The 23730-nt window shown below is 44.9% G+C and overlaps 1 protein-coding gene and 1 long non-coding RNA gene across 2 annotated transcripts in view; one reads left to right on the top strand and one right to left on the bottom strand.

Annotated features, from left to right (window-relative positions):
- The window catches only part of SEMA6D (semaphorin 6D), a 103750-nt gene extending 80580 nt beyond the window's left edge, over positions 1 to 23170 (bottom strand). The window contains exon 1 of the mRNA XM_084817107.1: positions 22641 to 23170. The gene's annotated coding sequence lies outside the window, so the exon portion shown is untranslated. The remainder of the gene's footprint in view (positions 1 to 22640) is intronic.
- On the top strand, positions 669 to 16388 carry LOC146337115 (uncharacterized). The gene is made up of 3 exons (XR_014785254.1): positions 669 to 784; positions 8142 to 8326; positions 14761 to 16388. It is a non-coding gene; the product is annotated as an uncharacterized LOC146337115 (long non-coding RNA).
- Positions 23171 to 23730: the final 560 nt, after the last annotated feature.

Below are 23730 nucleotides of genomic sequence, written 5' to 3'. Positions count from 1 at the left end.
TCTGAATGCCCCTCCCCTATTTTTTAAAAAAACCTTCCCTGCAAGGAAGGAAAACTAGCACATCAAGGAGAACTGTTCTAGCCCACCCTGTGCTGTGCATGCTCATTTTCTACTTGTGGAAAGGTTTGGTTTTATTTTTAAACACACAAGAGATTGATAAACTAAGAATCCCCACCACTAGCATCAGTTGGTAGAGGCGCCTTTTGCTGCATGTGCAGATCAGCCCATTGTCGGCAAATAATTTACAAAATGACTCATTTTTCATCTTTAATGCGCACACATGTTGCAGCCAAGAAAGCATCGCTAAGCAGCGGATCTCTCTGCAACCTGAAGAAAGCCATTAGAGTCCGTGAGACGGAAGACTGTATATTGTTCCTCTCATGGATCACCTGAAATTCAGCTTTTTTTTTCCTTGACAGCTTTTTGCACTGTTTGCAACCCCCCCCCCCGCCCTTTCCCACATAAATCCTTCTCCAGGTGGCAAAATAACAGGGACCAGCTACCTCTGCAGCCAGCTCTGGCGCTCAGCCAGCTGTGGAAAGCAAGCCTGCGCTAGCTTGCTGATTATCCAGTCCTAGGGAGTGAATGTGCCACTTCAGAACAATGCCAAGCCTGTTCTCTTCTGGGCCTCTGCGTGTCCAAGTGGTTATTATTTCAGGGCTGTATAAATGGGAAGGCAGGTACAACAAATTATGCCTCATTTTTAAGACCAGCTTTAACTCTAACAAACAGAGAGGAAGAAGTACGCTTTAAGCAGCAGCAAAGGCGATGGACTGTTTCAATGGTAAGATTACCTCTTAAAACATCCAGTTATTCAGGATCCAGCATTTGCCACCCCACACTGGCCACTGCTTTTAAACCATCCCTGATCCCCCTGCGCCTCTGACTTTATGGTGTCCCCTAAGTCCCATATGGAGATTACTTATGGTGAGTCTACTCACCTAACCCATGGTTGGCTACTCTGACTGGCAGGGAATTATAGTCAGTGGTACAGTAAGGTAATATTACACTCTGGGTGCAATCCTGTGCATGTTCAGACAGTAAAAAAGTCCTACATCTCCTAGCATGCCTCAGCCAGCATGGATTGCACCCTAACGTGATTTAAATGTTATACTATGTAGAACTTCTTACTGGAATACTTGTAAGAATTGAAAGACAATAGCATGTACTTCCTTTGTTGTTGTTGTTCAGTCGTTCAGTCGTGTCTGACTCTTCATGACCCCATGGATCATAGCACGCCAGGCCTTCCTGTCCTGCGCTCTCTCCCGGAGTGTGCTCAAGTCCATATTCATCGCATCGGTGATGCTATCTAGCCATCTCATCCTCTGCTGTCCCCTTCTCCTTTTGCCTTCAATCTTTCCCAGCATCAGTGTCTTTTCCAGGGAGTTTTCTCTTCACATTAGGTGGCCAAAATATTTGAGCTTCAGTTTCAGTATCTGTCCTTCCAATGAGCACTCAGGGTTGATTTCCTTTAGGATTGACTGATTTGACCTCCTTGCAGTCCAGGGCACTTGTAAGAGTCTTCTCCAGCACCACAGTTCGAAAGCATCGATACTTCAGCATTCAGCCTTCCTTATAGTCCAGCTCTCACAGCCATATGTTGCTACTGGGAAAACCATAGCTTTGATTATACGAACCTTTGTCAGCAAGGTGATGTCTCTGCTTCTTAGTATGCTGTCTAGGTTTGCCATAGCTTTCCTCCCAAGGCGCAAGCGTCTATTAATTTCATGGCTACTGTCACCGTCTGCGGTGATCTTGGAGCCCAAGAAAATAAAATCTGTCACTGCTTCCATTTCTTCCCCTTCGATATGCCAGGAAGTGATGGGGCCAGATGCCATGATCTTCATTTTTTTAATGCTGAGTTTCAAACCAGCTTTTGCACTCTCCTCTTTCACCCTCAACAAGAGGCTCTTTAGATCCTCTTTGCTTTCTGCCATTAGGGTGGTATCATCTGCGTATCTGAGGTGGTTGATAATTCTCCCGGCAATCTTAATTCCGACCTGTGATTCATCCAACCTGGCGTTTCTCATGATGTACTCTGCATATAAGTTAAATAAGCAGGGCAACAATATACAGCCTTGTCGTACTCCTTTCCCAATTTTGAACCAATCGGTTGTTCCATGTCCGGTTCTTACTGTTGCTTCTTGACCCTCGTACAGGTTTCTCAGGAGACAGGTAAGGTGGTCTGGTACTCCCATCTCTTTCAGAATTTGCCACAGTTTGTTGCGATCCACACAATCAAAGGCTTTAGCATAGTAAATGAAGCAGAAATAGACGTTTTTTGGAATTCTCTTGCTTTCTCCATGATGCAGCGAATGTTGGCGATTTGATCTCTAGTTCCTCTGCCTCTTCGAAACCCAGCTTGTACTTCTGGTAGTTCTTGGTTCACATACTGCTGAAGCCTAGCTTGCAGGATTTTGTGCATCACCTTGCTGGCATGTGAAATGAGCGCAATTGTATGGTAGTTTGAACACTCTTTGGTACTGCCCTTCTTTGGCATTGGAATGTAAACTGACCTTTTCCAGTTTTGTGGCCATTGTTGAGTGTTCCAAATTTGTTGGCTATTTGAGTGCAGCACTTTAACAGCATCATCTTTTAGGATCTTAAATAGCTCAGCTGGAATACTGTCATCTCCGCTAACTTTGTTGTTAGTAATGCTTCCTAAGACCCACTTGACTTTACTCTCTAGGATGTCCGGCTCCAGTTCAGTGACCGCACTACCATGGCTATCAGGGACATTCAGATCTTTCCTGTATAGTTCTTCTGTGTATTCTTTCCACCTCTTCTTAATCTCCTCTGCTTCTGTTAGGTCCCTGCCTTCTTTGTCCTTTATCATGCCCGTCTTTGCACAAAACGTTCCCTTGATATCTCTGATTTTCTTGAAGAGATCTCTAGTCTTTCTCATTCTATTGTTTTCTTCGATTTCTTTGCATTGTTCATTTAAGAAGGCCTTCTTGTCTCTCCTTGCTATTCTCTGGAAATCTGCATTCAGTTGGGTATATCTTCCCCTTTCTCCCTTGCTTTTCGCTTCCCTTCTTTCCTCAGCTACTTGTAAAGCCTCATCGGACAGCCACTTTGCTTTCTTGCATTTCTTTTTCTTTGGGATGGAATGAGTTGCTGCCTCCTGAACAGTGTTACAGACCTCCGTCCATAGTTCCTCAGGCACTCTGTCTATCAGGTCTAATCCCTGAAATCTATTCCTCACCTCCACTGTATATTCATCAGGGATATGATTTAGGTCATACCTGAATGCTTTAGTGGTTTTCCCTATGTTCTTCAATTTAAGCCGAAATGTTGCAATAAGAAGCTCATGATCTGAGCCACAGTCAGCCCCAGGTCTTGTTTTGACTGACTGTATAGAGCTTCTCCATCTTTGGCTGCAAAGGACATAATCAATCTGATTTTGATATTGACCATCTGGTGATGTCCATGTGTAGAGTTGCCTCTTGTGCTGTTGGAAAAGAGTGTTTGCTATGAGCAGCGTGTTCTCTTGGCAAAACTCTATGAGCCTTTGTCCTGCTTCATTTTGTACACCAAGGCCATGCTTGCCTGTTATCCCGGAGATTTCTTGACTTCCTACTTTAGCATTCCAATCCCCTATGATGAAGAGGGCATCTTTTTTTGGTGTTAGTTCTAGAAGGTGTTGTAGGTCTTCATAGAACCGATCAACCTCAGCTTATTCAGCATCAGTGGTTGGGGCATAGACTTGAATTACTGTGATGTTGAATGGTTTGCCTTGGATTCGTACTGAGATCATTCTATCATTTTTGAGATTGTACCCCAGTACTGCTTTTCCCACCCTTTTGTTGACTATGAGTGCTACTCCATTTCTTCTAAGGGATTCTTGCCCACAATAGTAGATATAATGGTCACCTGAATTAAATTCGCCCATGCTTGTCCATTTTAGTTCGCTGATTCCCAAGATGTCGATGTTCAGTCTTGCCATCTCATGTTTGACCACCTCCAGCTTACCTTGATTCATTGATCTTACATTCCATTGTTTAAATGTAAGAAAAACACACAAAGGTACTGAAAACTGTTAAGGGACTAATAAATGTTAGCAACCTAAAGCAGTGTGCATGATATGCTGACAACCACTCGTCTGCAACTTTGAAATGCCAAGCTTGCATAATACTGTATTTTCAACTGACATCCATTCATTGTTACTAATGAATAGTAGTACAGTAAGGTTAGACTTAGGGTGCCATCCTATACATGTTTAGATAGAAAAAAATCCTACAACTCCCTGTATGCCCCAGCCAACCACAGGATGGTGCGCTTAATCGTCCCCTCCCCCACAGATGGTCATGTGTATTATCTCACTTACTTCAAAAAGTGAAAAGCCAGCACTGCTCTGTTTGGGGCCCTTCTGCTCATTCTGATGATTGAAGCCTTGGGCCTCTGCCCTAAATTCCTGCCCTGGTGGCACCAGTGATCATAGTCCAAGATCTTCCCTGGGATCTTCCCTGCCCTGTGTCGTGAGATTATTTACAAGGCAATGTCAAGGACTGAATTTAGGACCTTATCACAAGCAGAACATAACCTTTGTCACTGAACTCTGGATCCATGTCATGTAATCACCCCCTCCCTTGGATCAACATTGTTCCATATTTTCATTTTGGACCAATTGGCTTTATTTGCCTTTGGCCTCGCCCACCTCTAGCCTAACCTACATCCATCCAGAGCCTGATTAATCTTTTCTTGACTCCTGTTTTTAATTCTGGTGCCCAGTGTGTTTACTCAGAAGGAAGAAATATTATAATATTATAATATTATAATATTTATAATATTAAATCATATTAATTGATTTCAATTAATATGATTTACAACTGAGTGTACCTAGGGATCAAGAGAGCATTAGAAAAAAGGGGGGGCTACAAAATGCCAGTCCTCCCATGTCTTGCTTGACAAAAATCAGACAAATAATTTCAAGGTGACCCATTGGGTCTGATCCTCAAAATGACTCACAATGTATCACCCACCTCCCCTGCTGGTCTTTTCCATCCTTGCAAGCAAAAAATTAAATTATATTAAAATTACTATGGCAGGTGGGAAAATAGCAGTGGGAGGGAATAGTCCATCTCACTATAGGGATGGGCAAATGAGCGATGTTTGAAACCACCAGGATTCTTGAAATATCATTTCACCATTTATTTCATGCCTAATTCCTGTTTGGGATTGCTGGCCGCTTTGGGCAAATGGGAGATTTGTGTAAATCGAGCAGCACTCAAACAGGAGGTTTGTGTGAATTTTTCCAAATCTGTGCATATTTCCTAATTTGCTCAAATTTCTTCCATGGTCTAAAGCAGAACTGATTCAGTCTACAGAGGAAATTGGTACAGGTTAAGACATTTGCACAAATAAAACCATAAATCGGGAATGCGACTAACACGAGCACGTGTTCGGCAATTTGTGAATATTTTTGGTGGACAGGTGCTTGTGCTCAAAGCTTCAAATGTGGCGTGATTACATGTTTTGTGAGCAAAAACAAAATTCTCATACATCCCTTTTTCAGCAGGTGAGAGGTCTTCATCCTCCTTCCCCAGATGCTAAAGCGAAAAGAGCACTTTGGCACATAGTCATAAATGTACTTGCCTGTGTTACCAAGGCGAAAGCGTTCTGAAAAGCCCTTGAACTTCTGCAAGTACTCAAAAGGGATGTTTGCAAAAATCTGACCATTTCTTATAGAGTCATAGAGTTGGAAGGGTGTTGTGGAGCTAGAAATCCAGAGCTAGAACATCTGCAATGGATGGCTGTCTAGCCTTTGCTTGAAGTGAGGCAGAACCCACCTCTGCCATCTAGGCAACTGGTTTCATTGTCAAAGTGCTCTTACCATCAAGATGCTTCTCCTAGTGTTCAGTCAAAATTTGCCCTCCTATAACTTAAGCACATTTGAGCCAAAAACAGAGATGTTCACGCATCTCTAAACGGAACTCGATCAGTGTTTAAATCATTTAAAACTCACTGTGGTCTCTCCACTTGTCTCTTGAGATCTCTCCTCCTAAACAGGGGTGCAGGTCCTCTTGCAGCCCAAGGGTCACATTCCATTTTGGAGGAGCTCTTGGGGGCTGCCTTCCAGTGGTGGGTGAGGCCAAAGGCAAAAGCGGTGGGCCCCAACGACCAGCATATTTTAGCTTGAAGCCCTCATTGCCAGTAACTAAGCCTTAGGAGAGGAATTTCAATCTTTTAAAACGGGGGGGGGGGGAACAGCACAAAAGCCGGGAAACTACCAAATAATAGGTGGTTGGAGGAAAGGGGGTGTGGGCAGGGGAATGGGGTGTGGCCATCTGGGGCACCGCGAAGGGCCAGATTGGGATCCAAGGTCAGCTGAATTTGCCCCTGCCCTGGGCCCAAGGTTCTGCTCCCCTATCCTAAACTAAGGCTAGATCTACACTACTGCTTTATAGTGGTATTGAAGTGCACTGATAACTGTTAGGGAACATTACTCATTTGATATACTGCTTTTGTAGGGTTATTTCCTCCTTTTGTAGTGTTATTTCCACATTATACAATATACTGCAACAAATGTCATTGTGTGTCCTATGAGGTATACATGCACAAGAGGGATATAATGTTACCATGATGGGATTGTAATGATATGACACAAGGTGTAGATCTGGCCTAAGTCTGAATACAGATGCACCTCCATCTGGGAGCAGATCAGGTCTTCCTGATGTGGGGCGGGGTCTGCTTTACCCTATTTCAATCCTCTGGTGCAGGAAAGGGATAACTTTTGTCCCAGGACTTTATGCTATCTTCTGCCCTTTCTTGTGTTGAAGGCCACATTTTCAGTTGGGGGAGGGTGGCACATGCCAGTGGTGGGTGGGATCACCCCCTTTCTCTCTTATTTGTTTGTTTGTATTTATTATACAATAAATACAAACAAACCTGTAACTGAGGTTGTCTGAGTGGTGTATAAATAGATTGCAAACACAGGATACAATGCCATCCTCTTCTCTCACCCTCTTTCTGCCGTCCCCTCCTTCTCCTTCCCCACCCAGTGGTTTACTCGGAGAAGGACAGATCAGTCTTGCCACAACATTGAAGTGATGGCTTGCGGCGGGTTTTTGAAATTAGGCTGAGAGTCACATGCGTCCTGAAGCGTCGGATTGTCCACCCCTGTGCTAGTGACTGATACACACATAGGATCTGGCTGTGGCTCTCACATGGATGATTTGCTCCTCCCCCACTGCATCAGACAATCAACTCTTCCAGTTATTTTTAAAAGTCATCAAATAAAGGTTTCATCAGCTTTGGGCTATTTAAAAACTCCCCCCCACCCCCCCCACAAAAGTTGCCCATCATGTTTCTTCAATTAAACTTCAGTTCAGCATCTTAAGAACAAAACAAAAACCAGTCTTTTGTCATAAAATTGAAATGCTACTTGGTGGGGGAGTGGCTTTGTATTCGCAAACGTCAGCCGATCAGCACTCTGCACAGCCGGCTGAGGGCTAGGATGTGGCTTTGTGATTGCCACAAGGGCCAGCCAATAAGCACTCTGGATAGCAGGCTTCTGTTGGAAACAGGAAGAACTGGTTTGGAAGTCAGTCCAAAAAGAGATTAGTTCAGATATGCTGCAAGCTCACGACTCAAGATACATATGTCTGTACATAGACTTCATTGGTAGCACATTTTCTTCCCTGACTTTATGCTACCTTCTGCCTTTCAGCAATGTTACTTATAAATGAACAGGTGCATTCATCTGTATCTGTTCTGTACTATCAGTTTATTTGTGATTATATTTCGGTCTTTTCCCCTCTCCCCCTCCCCCATTCCTTTGTTTCCTTGTGACCTTTAGATGCTAAGCCTCTGGGGAACAGGAAATGTTTATCACTTTTTAATGTCTGCACCTCATTATTTTTACCAGCCCTGAGCCCTCAAAAAGAGCAAGCTACATATAAATAAATACTTAATTTGCACTGATATATCTGGTCTACAACGCTGGCATATATCCACTGCAACACTGGGTCAGTGTTGTGTACTGTGATGTTCCAATGGTGTAGTCGCCAGGATATCCAGTGGGAAGCATTGATTTGTTGGTACAGCAAGTCTTGGGATCATATTAGTGTTAATTTGGGATAGGGCCTCTGTAATGCATATTTGACCTGCCTTGTCTGCCCTAAAAACATCTGGGATTCTAGGTACTGAAAACTGTAGCAGCTGGAAAAGATGAACATTTCCCTACTTTAAAATCAACACTACAAAAAATATGCACAGATGAAAATGCTGCGAGACAGACAATGAAAAGGTGTTCAAGAAACGGAGTCCAAAATGCATCCCCCCTACCCTTGATCCCCGATCAAGTCCAGTTGCCCTGGCTCTAAGGGTGAGATCCACTGTTCTCAGTTTTATTTTTTGTTAGCTTACACACTTCTGCTAATTTCCTAGATAAGCTTGGCCAGGCATTATTGGTAGGATGACCACTTACACATTGCCTAAACAGAAGGAACACATCACCAAAAAAAGACAACAAAGGGAGGCACAGATTCGTATAAAATTTGCATATGCTAGTTTATATGTACAGCTGCAAATTTAGAAAGAATTATAGGCACCTCCTTATTTAAGAGAGAGCTTTCTTAAAAGCCGGTAATTTGCCCACATGGCCCTAAGGCAGGGAGAGGGAACTTCTTTCAGCCTGATGGATGAATTCAATTTCACAGAAGCTCTTGGGGGTGTGTGTGGGGGGACATTTCAGTGGTGGACCAGGCTGAAGACAAAAGGGGTGGGGATAAAAATACAAAAAAATACCAGCATCTTTTAGCTTAAAGCTCTTCCTGCCAGTCACTAAGCCTTAGGAGAAGCACTTCAACCTTTTAGAATGGGGAAAAAACAGCAGAAAAGGTGGGATAGTGCCAAACCATCAATGGTTGGGGAAAGGAGGTGTAACTGCCTGGAAATTGTTATTTATTATTAATGTATTAGTAGTATTTATATTCCGCTTAATATAATGAAATATCTAAGCAGCTTACATATAGCAATATTCAAATACACTTCTAAAAACAATTTCAACTACAATAATAAAAAGCAATACAAAAATAAAAAAGGTTAAAGGTGTCCCCAACCAGTCGTGTCCGACTCTAGGGTGCGGTGCTCATCCCCGTTTCTAAGCCGAAGAGCCAGCGCTGTCCGAAGACGCTTCCGTGGTCACGTGGCCGGCATGACTGAACACCGAGGCGCATGGAACGCTGTTACCTTTCCCGCCGAGGCGTTACCTATTTATCTACTTGCAATTTCTTGCTTTCGAACTGCTAGGTTGGCAGAAGCTGGGACTGAAGACGGGAGCTCACTCCGTCACGCGGCACTCGGGTCTCAAACTGCCGACCTTCCAGTCTGCAGTTCAGCGTCTTAACCACTAAGCCACCACGGCCCCAATACAAAAATACATTATGGTAATTTGAATAGGGTAATTTGCATCAGGAAATTTTCTGATATCCTTGTGCAATTTAATTTAGTGTGTTCATTTTACTTCTATTAGGTAAATAACACAGCTAAAGAAAGGGCACCATGTTATTTTTTTTTGTCCCAGTACATTGCAAGTATTTGAACTGAAATATTTGAGGGTGGAAAATTTAAAGCACACTTAGGGTGCAATCCTATGTATGTTCAAGACAGGAAAAAATTCTACAACGTCCAACTTTCACCAGCCAGCATGAACTACACCCTAATGTGATTTAAATGATATAATATGTAGGACTTTTTACTGGAATACTTGTAAGAATTGAAAGACAATAGCATGCACTTCCCTTATACTGTTTATATTTAAGAAAACACAGAAAAGTACTGGAAACTGTTGACACACTAACACATTTTAGCAACCTAAAGAAGTGTGCCTGACATGCTAACAACCACTCTCCTACAACTTAGAAACTGCCAAGCTTGTCTAATATTGTATTTTCAATTGACATTTATTCACTGTTACTAATAAACTTATGAAATGGAAATTTTCCTATGGGAAAATAACGTACTGGAAAATCTTCCAGAAAACCTTCTGCCCCACTGGACAGAAGGCCACTTTTCTAGTATTTCTTCCAGGCCTGGCCAATCCAGAAGCTTCCCAGTGTCAGCTTTCAGAATCTACCATAGTCTCAGTGGAAGCCAATTAGGCGCGGTTAGTGCCAGAGCCGTCGACAAGGGTAGGCATGGTTGGGCACCTGCTGAGGGCCCACACCCCAGGCAGGGGGCCACCGACAACTACCCTCTGGACTTGCTCCTCCTTTTCACCATTGCAAACTGCCTGTTCACCCGCCTCCTGCTCCGACCCAGGCAATGGTGGTGGCGAGGAGGAGGAGAAACGCTGCCTACTAGCTCTTTGGCTCTCTGCAAGTGGGAGCAATGAGGAGAAAGAGGAGAAGGAGCAAGATCAGCTGGTGACAATGGTGGGGAGAAGGCAGACTCACACAGGGAGGGGGCTGATGGAGGGTGTCTTGCCCAAGGGCCCTAAAAATACTGGAGCTGGCACTGGTCCCAGTAGAAACTGATCAGGCAAGGTCCAAGCCATCAGCCTTGAGCTTCCTTGTTCAAGCTCTTCAGCAGCCTGCCCTTCCCATTCACTTTTGAGAAAGTGGATTGCCTACAGTGTGAGCAGGATCACAGCTGCAGCCCTCTGCCTCACATGTTGCTCGTTGACTCCACTTGTTGGGTGCTGCGGAGAGCTGGATGTTTGCTAGCCTGCTCCCAGGGATGGTGGGGAAAGAGTCTGCCGAGGACCTTTCAAGTGCCAAGGTGACAGAAATGAGTTTTCCATATCACCCATGTGCAGGGGCCTTTTGGCACGAGCGATAAGGACCGTTTGTTTAACAGCTCTGAAGGGAGGCTTACCCGAGGGAGGACTTGGAATAGGTTCCAGTACATTGCTGCTTGGGGCAATGCAGCAGGACTGGCTGACAGAATTATTCCTTCTGAAGAAAAGACATGAACAGCATGACTTACGTTTACAGAAAAAATGTGAAAAAACGGAAAGGCCAATTGCAGCCCAGTATCTATCATTTGTGCTTAGATTAAAACAGGTTTAGCCCCATTATTCCAAACTGTCTTAATTCCAAGTACCCACTGCTTAACTGGGTTGTGGATCTGGCTGATAATTAAAAACAAACAAACACAGGAGGTGGGTGGGGAAATGTCACCTTTAGGTAAATAGCCATTAACCAAGGGGATTTTATGCATGCAAATATGGTGCATTAATGTTACCAAGGTCAAAAAGTCCAAGGGTAATCATGCTGTGTTAAATGTATAAATCAAAGCTTTCAAAGGACCAATTTAATTTACAGGGTTTGTAAACATTTTGGCATAATACAAATGTCAGCTGCTTGTTTGAGCCACTGACTTCCCACTTTCAGCACCATTAATTTTGATGTTTTTGTATTGTCCTTATTGACAACAACGCCTGATATTCTCGGTTGCTGCTGCTGCAGCAACAACAATGATTTTTTTTTTTTTAAAAAGAGAAAAATATAGCTCCTAAATGGCTGGAAGGTGTTTTCTAAAAAATAAATTAAAAACATCTTAATCTGTGAGCGCACCGGATGTGCGAATGGGAGAGGCTTACCACATAGTACAGAACTCTTTTACCGGACTCTTCTGTGTAAGAACTAACACAGGTCTATAAAACTATGGATGGTGTGGATAATACTACAGTTCAATGGGGGTCTTCCCATGATGCTGAACAGTGGGAGATTCAGGCCAGATAAATGGAGGCACTCCTTCACACGGTACATAGTTAAACTAGGGAATTCGCTAGCGTGAGATGTAGTGATGTCTTTCAATTTGGACGGCTTTAAAAGGGCATTAGACATGTTCATGGAGGATAAGGCTAGCAATAGCTAATAGTCATGATGGTGATACAATGCCTCTCAATGCCAGTTGCTGGGGAACATGAGCAGGAGAGTGCTACTGTATTTATGTCCTACTTGTAGGCTTTTCAGAGATGTCTGGTTGCCCACTGCAGGAACAGAATACTGGACTAGAGAAGAGTTTGGTCTGATCCAGCATGGTTCTTCTTACATTCTTAACATAAGGTCTACTTTTGGGCCAAAACAGGTGACAGAAAGCTGTATTGTACCTAGGGATGTCAGAGAAATCCACAACGGAATCAAATGAGTTAAGATTTCTATGAATGCAACCTGCGGATTACACATTGGCCAGCTCTTTCCAAGCTGCATGGGTTCTGCAGACTTGTGGACCATTTAAAAAAAAAACGTTCTGGAACTTTATGCAAATTTAGTCATAGAAAAATATGTAAAATAAAAAACCACGGGCTGAAAATGCACATTTCCCCCATAGGCTAAAGCATGAAAAGGTACATTGGGGGGAGGGATTTGCACATGTGCAAATTTGTGCAAGTGCGAATTTGCACAAATTTGGGAAATTGGGAAAAATCTGATTCCAACAATGAGAGGATGACGGAATGAAAGGCACCTGGCAATCCTCGAAATGCAGTCGGAGCAAATTTTACAAAATCCGTACTTCCCTAGTTGTACTTGGTAAAATGCAGCTTCCTGTCACCTGTTTTAGCCCAGTACCGTCTGCTCTAAGTGTCAGTTTCTCACCAGAGTCTCAGGTGGAGCTCTTTCACATCCCATTGCAACATGACCCTTTAAAAAAAAAACACGCCAAAATTGGAGATGCCAGGAGTTGAATGCGGGACCATTTGCATGCAGTGCATGTCCTCTACTACTGAACTGTAGTCCTTCCCAAAATAAGTGCATATACTTTATGCAGTGAATAGGCACTTGGGAGCTGAAGTACATGGCAGCTTCCCAGTGCTTGTACATAGAGAGAAAAAGAAGATACAAGCCATTACAGGTTACTATCTATGTAGGATTCATATTAAATCCCTATGTGGAAACACAAGAAATAGCCCTTACAATAGAGATGCTATGGCCTATACCAGCTGTTTGCTAATTTCCAGTGCAGTTAATAATCCAGTTAAGACTTCGTGTCTTGGTTGTAAACTGATTTATTCAGTATTAAGATTTATTTCCTTCCCTGTTTACTTTCATTACCCAGCCTTTCTCTGTCAATAGTGCTCTCTCCACCTAACAAAGGTTTTGCACCCTCTGGAAAGGGATGTTTCTAGATTTTGTGAGGCACCTGGCATGCTGCTGGTGCACAATAAATCTTGAGTAACATGAAGGAGCTACTTCATGGCTGAGGAGCGGTTTGAATTTAGGAAGCCTAGCTCTAAACACAACACCCTGTCCACTGCAGCTGACCAAGTGTTTGGTTGGTTAAGTTTATGACTCAAGTCAATGGGGCTCAACTAGCTTAGATTCAATTGTATGATGGATTAGATTTGCAAATACTGTTTTTAATGCTATAATACATCCTTAAAAAAAAAGATGTTTAATATCCTAAATGCCAAAGCAATTAAACTAATGTTCTTGGTGGTTTAATTTGATCTACTCCAAGATATACCTTAATTCCAAGTAGTAATTTGCTAAACTACTTTGCAAACTCTGTTGTTAAAATGGCAAATCTAATCCAGGTTTGGTGCAGCAAATGGTGGCTGCTTCAGATGTAACACTAAACCATAATTTAGGCCTACACGAACCAGCTTTGGGCTTGTAGGCTTCCTCCCTTCTCCTCTTCAGGCATGGTGGCTTACAAGGCGACTGGAAGCATCCACTACCATTTTCAACTAACCACAGTTTGTCATTTTGTCTGAACCAGGAAAAAAACTGTGGTTAGTTTTAACTATACTTTGTCTGAACAGGGAACTCCAAACTGTGGTTTATGATCCTGCTGGGTTTTTTTTGGTTTTTTTTTAAATAAACCATAGTTAAAATTAACCTCAATTCCTGATTCAGACAAAACAACAAACTGCAGTTAGTTTAAAATGGAAGTGGATACTTTTAATCTCCTCTTCACAGCCTTGCCAGAGGGTTGAGAATGGTCATCACACGAAACTAGATTTTACCTTTGTTTCTGAACCAGGCCAAAATGTCCAACTTGGAGTAAGGAGACATTTTGTTTGTTTAATACATTTATATACTGCCCACTAGCCAAAGCTTATTCAAGCCAAAGCTAATGGGTTCAAGTCCCTGCTCAGACATAAAGTTCACCTGATGTCAGCCACCTTCTCTCGGATCAGCTTAACACACAGGGTTGTGCTGAAGATAAATGAGGATAAGCCATCCCTGGGCTCATTTGAAAAAGCAGGAATACAAATAAAATACATCCAAGAAAGTGCCTAACACCACGCCTTTTAGTCATCGGTTTACCCAATCAATTTCTCTTCATCCAATATTCCCCATCAGGGAACAATACACAGCTTACTCTGAAGAAATGCATGCATTGCTTGGCACTGTGCTACATCATTCTGAAGCAGTGTTGCCAACAGTGCAATCCCATACAAGTCTACTCAGAAGCTCAAATGAGTGCACCTGTGACTTATCCCTGCAGCCTTCCCCAACCTGTTGCCCTCCAGATGTTTTGGACTGCAACTCCCATCAGTCTCAGCCAACATAGCCATTGGTCAGGGATGACAGGAGTTGCAGTCCAGAGCATCTTGGTGGTGGATGGGTTGGGGATTCCTGGTATATAGGATTGCTGCCTAAATTAAGTTGTGCTTCTTTTTGGTTTTTCAAATCAGGCCCTAACATCCATATTGCATCTTGAGTCAGGGATGGGTATTGACTTTATTTTTTAAAAAATGAGCCCCCCAATTTCTAAACCCAGAGCGATATGCCCTACCCCTCAACGCTTCATTATGCCTTATATTCCAGCAGCCATTTTGTAACCTTTCTACCCATTCCTCTGCAGGTGTGTCCGCTAAGCTGTGTTGGGGCAGGACAAAGCCAAGGAACACAAAAGAAACTTCCCGTTCTGGATGTTAACTGTAGTTACCAAAGCCAGACAATGCTGCCAGTGGTGTGGAAGAAAAAAATTGCTGTTGCCAGCTGTGTTGTTCACAGTTGGATGGTTTCTCCAAATGGTTATAGAGCCAGTAGCCTGGTGTAGCCATAGACAGGATGATGGATGAGCAACACACAGTGTCCAAGTCGAAAGAATGGCAGAAGTTCACTTCAGGGTTGTTAAAATGCTAATCCAGTTTAGTTAACAAAAGCTTAATGGAACAGAAAAGTTAGGGAAATAAGAACGCCTCAAAAATCTTATCATGCACGTGCACACACACACATATGCAAGTAGATACGCTATAGTGAATGCAAACTCTTGGAGAATGCGCAGAATAATCAGCAAGTCTGCAAAGTAACTGAAAACACCCGAGAATTTACATAAATTGGGCTGTAATCCTATATGCACTTACTTGGGAGTAATCACCGTTAAACACAATGAAGCTTATTTCTGAATAAACATGTCTAGGATTATATTGTTAATAGCATAAACAGAGATGTCCTCCATTGCGTACATCATATTTATATGTCTTCTGGTTAGTATGTGTTAATATGCAGCACAAATGCATTTGTTGGATAATGTACACATTCAGTAATGGGCAGAATTTTATGCGTTGATTATGTGTGTGCTACTATGATGATTTGCTTCAATCTTGTCTTTGTTTTACATCATAGGTAACTGCAATTTTTGTAAGCCACCTTCAGGGCCTGACTTTAGAGCCAAAAGGAGGCTTCCAAATTTAAATATAAATATTGATACATATTATCAAAGCAGGTTAACATGCAACAATTACTGGTTATTCTGCACCACATTTCCTAGCTTTCCCAGTGAAAATTCCCACATTTGCTGTAACAAATCCACACTTTACCCTAAGATTTGATCTTTGTGGTTATATAAATACTAGCATTTAGAAATGACAGCATCTTAGCCTCTCTCTCTCTCTCTCTCTCTCTCTCTCTCTCTCTCATTCTAACACATTATTTTCAATAAAATGAGCCAACTTGTGTTAACAGCTGCTTTGGAATGACCATTAAGGCATGACCAGGAAAAGAAAACTGGCAGTGCACGTGGACACACACACACACACACACACACACACAGCAATTGAAAAACAGTATGATAAAGCTAGTAATGTGATTTTTCACTGAACTGTTCTTCCATGTGACATGGGAACAAATCTGAACATACTTTCTTTTCAGCCTGAACTTGGCAGCTATTCACAGAACAGACTAACAACTTAATAAAACAGCTTAGATGGATTTTAACGGCAACTGCAGCAGCTTATCTGAGGCATAAAGACAGATCATCTGTCCTCCCAGTAGTTTTGATGAAAGCAACATTTGGGCTGATTTAATTAGATACAGGACTTTAAAGACTGAAATTAACACAGTATTCCACCATAATAAACATTCTCTCCTCCACATTCTCCTTAGCTGCTCCTGGGGTAATTATTAATTTCTGCAATTGTGAAATGTGTGCTGACAGTCTGGACTAGAATTATAGGTATGTTTAATGAATAAATATGTAATCACCTTCTCATTTTTCTTGACTGAGCCAAAAAGAAAAGAAAAGATACAAGTCTTTCAAAATCCTTTGAATTTCCAATCAAGCAAAGCCCCAAACGGCAATAAGAAACAATTTAAGGAACAGCCACACTGCAATGAACTGCATGTAAATGTTTCTGGGATTTTACATGGCATGGATCCATGTTGGATGAGACGGCATCTCTTGCTGAATATAGAAAGGAATGGAATAGGGAAATCAATCTATTTACAATGCTGTTGTTTGAAGTCTAAGAATGGGGTTGTCAGGGAAAAGAAAAGCAATCAAGCAAGTCTGGGCCTTTAAAGGACTCTATGCTTGCTTCCCTATAAAATCCTGGATGGGAACACTTTCCCCCACTACTCTTGTAATAGAACAATCCGAGTTCACCCAACAAAATTGATCGGTGGCAATGTCAGGATAGACTAAAAGAAGCCCCTCCTTTGGAGGCACCATGTCATACAATACATCATCAACTTATGGAATTCCCCTCTGGAAATGTGGCGATTAATAATAATAATATTATTATAATATTAATAATATAATAAATAATAATAAAGCCACCTAATAGCTCAGGTGGCTTTAAAAACAACCACAACCACCAGGATCTGGCAAATACATGCAGGAAAAGTCTACCCTTGTCTATTAGTAGCCATAATAGCTCGATGGGGAGAAACAAAAGTGGAGAGCTATTTCCATCATGCCCAATTTGGGAGGTTTCCAGACACATCTGGTTGGCTACTGCTGGGAACGTAAGGCTGATCTTGGGCAAGCATTCTTAAGCTAGCCACCCTGGGAACTGAGGTACATCCTGTACAGTGGAGGGTGATTGTTCTGATATCAGAGGGGCAGTAAATCTTTTCCAGGTTTTAGTCAGAACCAGTCCAGACTCTAAATGACCTAAATAGCCCATTTTGAGGATAGGGTTCAGCACTTTGGATAGCTCCTTTAGTGTTCTGACTGAGAGCGGATTCACCACCCCACTGACATAGGAGCCACCAGGCTCCACTGAGCTTGTGTCTCATCCATTCATTAAAGCAGGGGTGGGCAGAAGGCAGATCTGGATCTATTGGTAGATCTCTAGGTGGCCTGTAGTAGATCAGCAAGGATTTCTGCCTCCCAACTGGTTAACAATAGCAGCAACAAAATGACTCTCTTCCACTCTTAAATTATACTTCTGAAATTAAGAATGCTTGGGATAACCAGGACTGGATTTGTACGCGGAAGAAGTGTGACCTCCGTTCACTTCTGGTACTCAAAAACAAATTCCTAGGCTCAGAATTCTTTTCATTCTAAGTGTATGTCCTTTGGACAAGTGGATCTCGGGGTTTTAGGAAAAAAACAAAGTAGATCCTTCAAGCCTGAATTCTGCCCACCTCTGCATGTAAAAATAAAACTATATGCTCCAAGCCTTGGTCACTCAGGTTAATGGTAACCACAAGTTATTTTGACACAGACATGTTTTTAACTTGGGAAAGGTTTTCCCTGCCCCAATGCACACACACTTTTGCCATGACCCAATATGGCACCCCATTTATGCATAAGTGAACTGGACGTATTAATGGTAGGCTTTTCAAGGAACCGCGAGACCAAATGTCTCACAGCTCAAAATGTCTAACAGTTTCTGTAACAGACAGCTGAGATCAAACAGCCGCCCTCCGCCCCCCAAATGCTAAAAATATTTGGATGGACCATCACATAGGGCACTGGTGATTGGGGGAAAAAAGATGCATTCACCCAAGCTGGTTTCTGGAACAGAAGCTGAGGCATTCGCTGTATTCCTGGAAGAGATGCTAGTGTCACACAAAGCATGTTTAGAAGAGGCTGTTGTCTTGGTCTTTTTGACACAAATAAGCACAGGGAGTGACAGACGGCAGAGTAAGAGGAGAGGGATGGCGAGGCGTTTGGAGTAACTAGACAAAAGTGAGCAGGCATGTAAAACAGCCTCTGGCTTATACTTTTTGGCTGTCCTTTTGAACATAAATTTAAATTTCTACAAGTTGATGGATTGCAAATGCAGCAACTCTCTTCCCTATGAAAAAAAAGCAGCAGCTGAGCTTTCTCTTACATACTATAAAATGTATTTAAAGTTTATGTTAGACAAGGAAAAAAAGAATCACGGAACTCATCTGGAAATTTCTATTTATTTGAGCCAGAATAAATGTTTATACAATATCTGCCAGCAGAACAGAATATGCCTCTCACTCGCCACATTAAGCATGGTTATGTACTGCTTCATTTACTGAACCAGATACATAATACTACATGGTGTTGAGCTTTTTAAACTCCCCCTGGCATGACTGAAAACAGCCAACTCTCTTTCACAACAAAAGTAAAATTACAGCGGTTCAGGGAAGATCTTCCTTTCCTACATACAGCAAAGAAACCATCTCCAAGAGACTGTTTCTGAAAATGTTTTCAGAAGGTTTAAAACAAAATCATTCCATAGGTTTGAGAGCAATCCCAAAGCAACATCGCCTTAAAAGTGAACATCACCAGTACTTTCCTTTTTAGTGCTAACGGTGCAGTTCTATACGATGCCTATGCAGAAGTAAGGCAGGTGAGTTAAGTTGGGTTTTTCTCTGAAGTAACTCGGATTGCCTAAGGCTTACCTAAGAGTAGCCCCCCAGTGAAGTGAGACTTACTTCTGAGTAAACATGAATAAGATTGCTCTGTAAGAACTTTCAATGCAGATCTCAAATTAGCAAAGCCTATATACAATATACTGGTCTCCTGAAGATAGCTAAAGGCAATGTTTATAGCCATTCAACATGAGTCATTTTGGAATCCTAGCATTTGCTGTGGCTACTCGTGGAATATTGGATGTATCTATTTAAGCTGGCAGTTCTGATTACACAGTACATGGAAACGGCAGTCTTAATTGCATTGTAAATATATGTATTACACACACGCACACAGACCGTCACAGTCAATCACATTACCGCTGATGTATGCAAAAGTAAATAAAAATACATATCTCCTTTTCTGCTCTGGGTCACATCCCGCTATCCCTCCCTCAGTACTCTGGTGTCTTTTGTGGAGTGTGCGCGTATCAGAACAGACACCTAATACTGGCTCAACAGAAATGGAAGTGTAGCAAATACAGTTTTATCAACCACATTAGACAATTGGGGGATCGAGAAATGTCCGTTAGCTGGTCTTGGACTAAGCTATTTATGCAGCTAAACAGGATGGCCACCAGAAATGCAGCATTGTGACTTAGTACTGTGCTCTGTAACCCAATCGGACACCTGTTTACTCAGAAGTAAGTCCCTCAATGCACTGTGGCCAGGAGGGCTTACCTAGGTGCCTTGTTCTGTATGTTTTATCCCTTCACTTCTGCTTTCCAGAAATAAGCTCCTTTTAACGCAGGAAAACACTATCTGGGAACAGCTGGAGGAACTAGCATTTCTATCCAAGATTTATAAATTAGGAAGGGGGTGGATTAGGGTGGTGTTTTGAGGGGGGAGGGAGAGAAGCTTCTTTAAACCTTTCCTAATTGCTCTGTGAAAGCAGCTGTATCAAGTTTTCGCCACTCTGGAATCCATAAAGCAAAAAGGTGGGGGAGAGAAAAAAAAAGTTTCACTCCTTTGCATTTCAACAAAACCTTGCTTTCATCAGGAGGCAAAGATGAAAGGGTGAAAAAAGGCAGCCCCTGCCACTGTGCGGAGCTAATTCAGAATTGACTTTCTTATTTGTTTCCATCCATAATTGATGGGTAGCTTGAAATAGAGCTCCCTCTATCTCCGAAAGCTTGGCTACTGCGAAGGACTGGGAGCAGCCGCCTGGTTCCTCCCAGGCTAGCCACTAAATCATTCAGAGTTTAGTTAGCACTTAGCGGGTGGGGTGGAGAGGGTAAGAGACAGTGGAGGAGGGTGGTTCCAATGTCAGTGGAGCAGTGATTCTGCTCCGGGTTTCAGTCAAAACTCAAAAGGAGCTATTAAAGGAGTGAAGCACCTTGGAGAGCTCCTTTAGTGTTCTGACTGGTTCTGATGGAAACCCAGAGCGCATTCACTACCCCGCTGACATCAGAGCCACCAGCCTCTACTGGTAGGAGACACACACACACACACACACACACACACACAGAAACAGGACTAGGAGTCCACAGATCTGGGTCCTAGTCCCCACTCAGCCATGGAAGCTCACTGGGTGACTTCGGGCCAGTCACAGACTCTCAGCCCAACCCACCTCACAGGGTTGTTGTTGTGAGGATAAAATGGAGAGGAGGATTATGTACGCCGCCTTGAGTTCCTTGGAGGAAAAAAAGGTGGGATATGAATGCAATAAACAAACAAACAAATAAATAAAACTGCTCCACCAAGCAACTTGCACTACTCCACAACTGGGAGAGGTCCCTCCGCCCAAAATATCTGGGTGTGTGTGTGTGTGAGGTGCGACCAGCCCAAGAGACAGAAGCTCAAGCTGCTGGTTTTGTTGTTGTTCTTCTCACCCCCACACACCCCAGCAGAGAAAGTTCCCAGCTGTGAACAGGGCTAAAGTCTACAGAGGAAGGGAGAAGAACCCCCTTGCAAGCTCAGCGATCCGGGGATCCCCATGACCCTTGCAGGCAACATGTCAAGAAGCCAGAGCGCTTGGAGTTTAAAAAACCACCCCCTTTACCTCCCCCCTCCCCAGCCACCCCATCTCAAGGCCTGCTCATTACTTGGGGTACACTCCCCCGCCTCAGCCCCAAATGTCCTTTCTCTAGACGGGGAGAAAGAAAAAGGAAGCCGGAGTATGTCCCATCCCCCCCCCCCCAAAAAAAAAGCAGAGAAAGAACACAGGGGGAGCCTTTCTTTTCAGGGGAAACTGCTGGGAGGGGGCTGTCTGGACATTTGCGAGAGCAGTTGGTGCCCGTTCGGGTTTGGCTTGATACAGAAATATGATGGGATGGAGAGAATGGCACTATGGCTCCCCGCCCCCCCCCCCCCCGCAGATTGTCAGTCCGTCAGCCTGAAGGATGCTTGGATGCAGGAGAAGACTGAAGATGCAACACGGGTGAGCCATCACCCCGCTCAGGTCTTGTCAGGGCTGTGTTCGGGCGACGTGATTTGCAGGGCCAGCAGCGCAAAACCCCTGGATCGAGGACAACTAGGGACTTCTCAGCATTATTGGTTCAGTGTCCACCTTCTCTCCCTGCTCTCCTAATCTGCTGGGTAATCTTAAGGCTCTCCGATGGGCCAGGGTGAGGGGTGGGTGGGGAAGCAGGACCGGCTCGCTGGGCGGATCGTGAGCTCCCGCGCCTCTTGTTTGAGCACTTTCCAGCCGATCCACGACTCTCGAGCTGCTCTGCGGGCCACAGAAGGTTTCCCTGCTGCCGATACTGGGGGCTGTCGTCAGGTGTCTGCTGCTGGGTCTCGCTGCCATTTCCGACGTTCCCTGCCCGACTCCCAACCTTCCTCCTCTAGCTGTCTGCGCTGCTATGGGCGAAAATACCCGACACATTCGCGCTCGCTCTCTTCGCACACCAACATCGTCATCCCACCAAACCTCCCCAGCCGTCCGCAGGGCCCTCGGCCCTCCCCGCCTTTTCTCCTCCTCAGCTGGCCTCGCGGTAGAGCATCTCCCCGTCCCCATCCCCACAGACCCCTCGTCCCAGCCCTCGCCCACCTCTTGCAAACGTGGACACCCCGACTCCGAACTCGGCTGCTTTCTCTCCCTCGTTCTTTTGTCATTTCTCGCTTCCTCGCGGTCTGGAGAGAAGGCGACCTCCGTCCAGGTCCCCCAAGGGGCAAAGAAAATCCCCACGGCACGCCCGCAGAGGAGGACGGCGAAGAGGCGCGCAACTTTTCGAAGGATCTCGACCGTATCCCGAGCCCTTTTCTCCCCCCCGGTCCCCCCCCCGCTTGATGCAGCGCCTGCAACCCAGGACTCCAAAGACCAGCTCGATCCTCGACGGCACGTCGACTCAGAAGTAAGCCCGGCTTGAGTTCTGTGGGCCTTACTCCCAGGCAAGGGTGACAGGATCGCAGCCTATCAAACCTCGTTGGGCCTCGGGACTCATCCTGCCTTTAACTGCCCCCATCCACCCCGCGCCGCCGCCACACGCCACCGACGAGCACCCCGGCCGACGCGCGTGGCGAACTGATCGACTCTCCTGCGCGGACGATGTCAGACAATGACCAGCGAGCCCTCAGGTGCGGACGCTCGTCGCTGCAGCTCGGACGGTGCCGGGGCAAAAAACCAACCAGCCCAGAAACCCGCTTTCCAATCGGGGCGTGTTGAAACGATGCTCCCCTTACCTCGTGAAGCGCCAGTCCGGATGGGGGGGGGGGTGGCGGGGTGGGGGGGGTCCAGCTGGGAACCGGAGCGAGCGACGCCGAGGGATGAAAAGAACAAGAAAAAGCAAAAGCAGCGGCGGCAGACAAAAATCAAAGCGAGAGCAAGATCCGATGGCCGGCTCGGTGCCTTTCCACGACCTCCTCCTCCTCGGCTCACCTCCTCGTAAGCCTCCCCCTGCAGAACCGCGCGGCCGCAGCGGCGGAGGCAGCGCCGGGGCGCGCCGCGAGCAAAACAAACCCGAGCGAGGCAAATGGTGTAATACGATCCATCTCCAGCCACTCCGGCGGAGCGAGCGAAAAGGGGGAGGTTGCTGCCGCCGCCGCCGCCGCCGCCGCCCTCCCAACCATCAGGCGGCGGGGGAGCCCAGGGTCCCACCCCCGGCAGGCTCGGGGAAGGCCCGCCGATTTGGGCAGCTCGCCTGCCCTGGCGGCGGCGGCCGCTTCGAGGCTCTCCCTCTCTGACCCTTCGGTGGCCTCCTCCTCCTCGCCGCTCCTGCAACTCCAGACCCCTCCGTTCCGCTGGCAAAGCTTACGCGGCGGGCCCGCGGGCGCGCCGCCTCTCCCCCCGCCTCCCCCCCCTCTGGTTATTCCAGCCTCCTTTCAGACGTCCCGAGGCCAAACAATAGCTGCCAGCGGACTCTGGGCGCGCACCAGCCTCCAGGAAAGTTGAGGAAGTTCAGTGCCCTTCCTTCCTTCCTTCCTTCCTCCCTTCGAAAAAACGGGATGATAGCAGAGAGAAAGAGACACAGAAAGGCGGGCATCTGAAGGGATGCTTCAGCTGAAGGGAAGCTGAAGCACAGAGAAAAGAAAGAATGAGATTTTTTTTCTCTCTGTGCGTCGGATTCCCTTCAGGTACTTTCTTCTCTCTCTGTTTCTCTGTGCCTCGGCTTCCTTTTCAGATAATGTTTCTCTCTCTTCCTTTTTCTCCTTCCTTCTTTTCTTTACTCTGGGTGCGCACACAGCCCACAACTACTCTCCAATCCCGCCCCCGCCCCCCATATTTAAAAAGCAGATCGGAGGTGTACGGACTCAATCAAATCGCACAGCACAG

This window comes from Heloderma suspectum, chromosome 11 (assembly GCF_057233095.1).
Source record: "Heloderma suspectum isolate Gila_16-S chromosome 11, 16-S_ref, whole genome shotgun sequence".
In the NCBI taxonomy this organism is placed as follows: domain Eukaryota; kingdom Metazoa; phylum Chordata; class Lepidosauria; order Squamata; family Helodermatidae; genus Heloderma; species Heloderma suspectum.
This window is presented reverse-complemented; position numbering and strand designations above follow the sequence as displayed.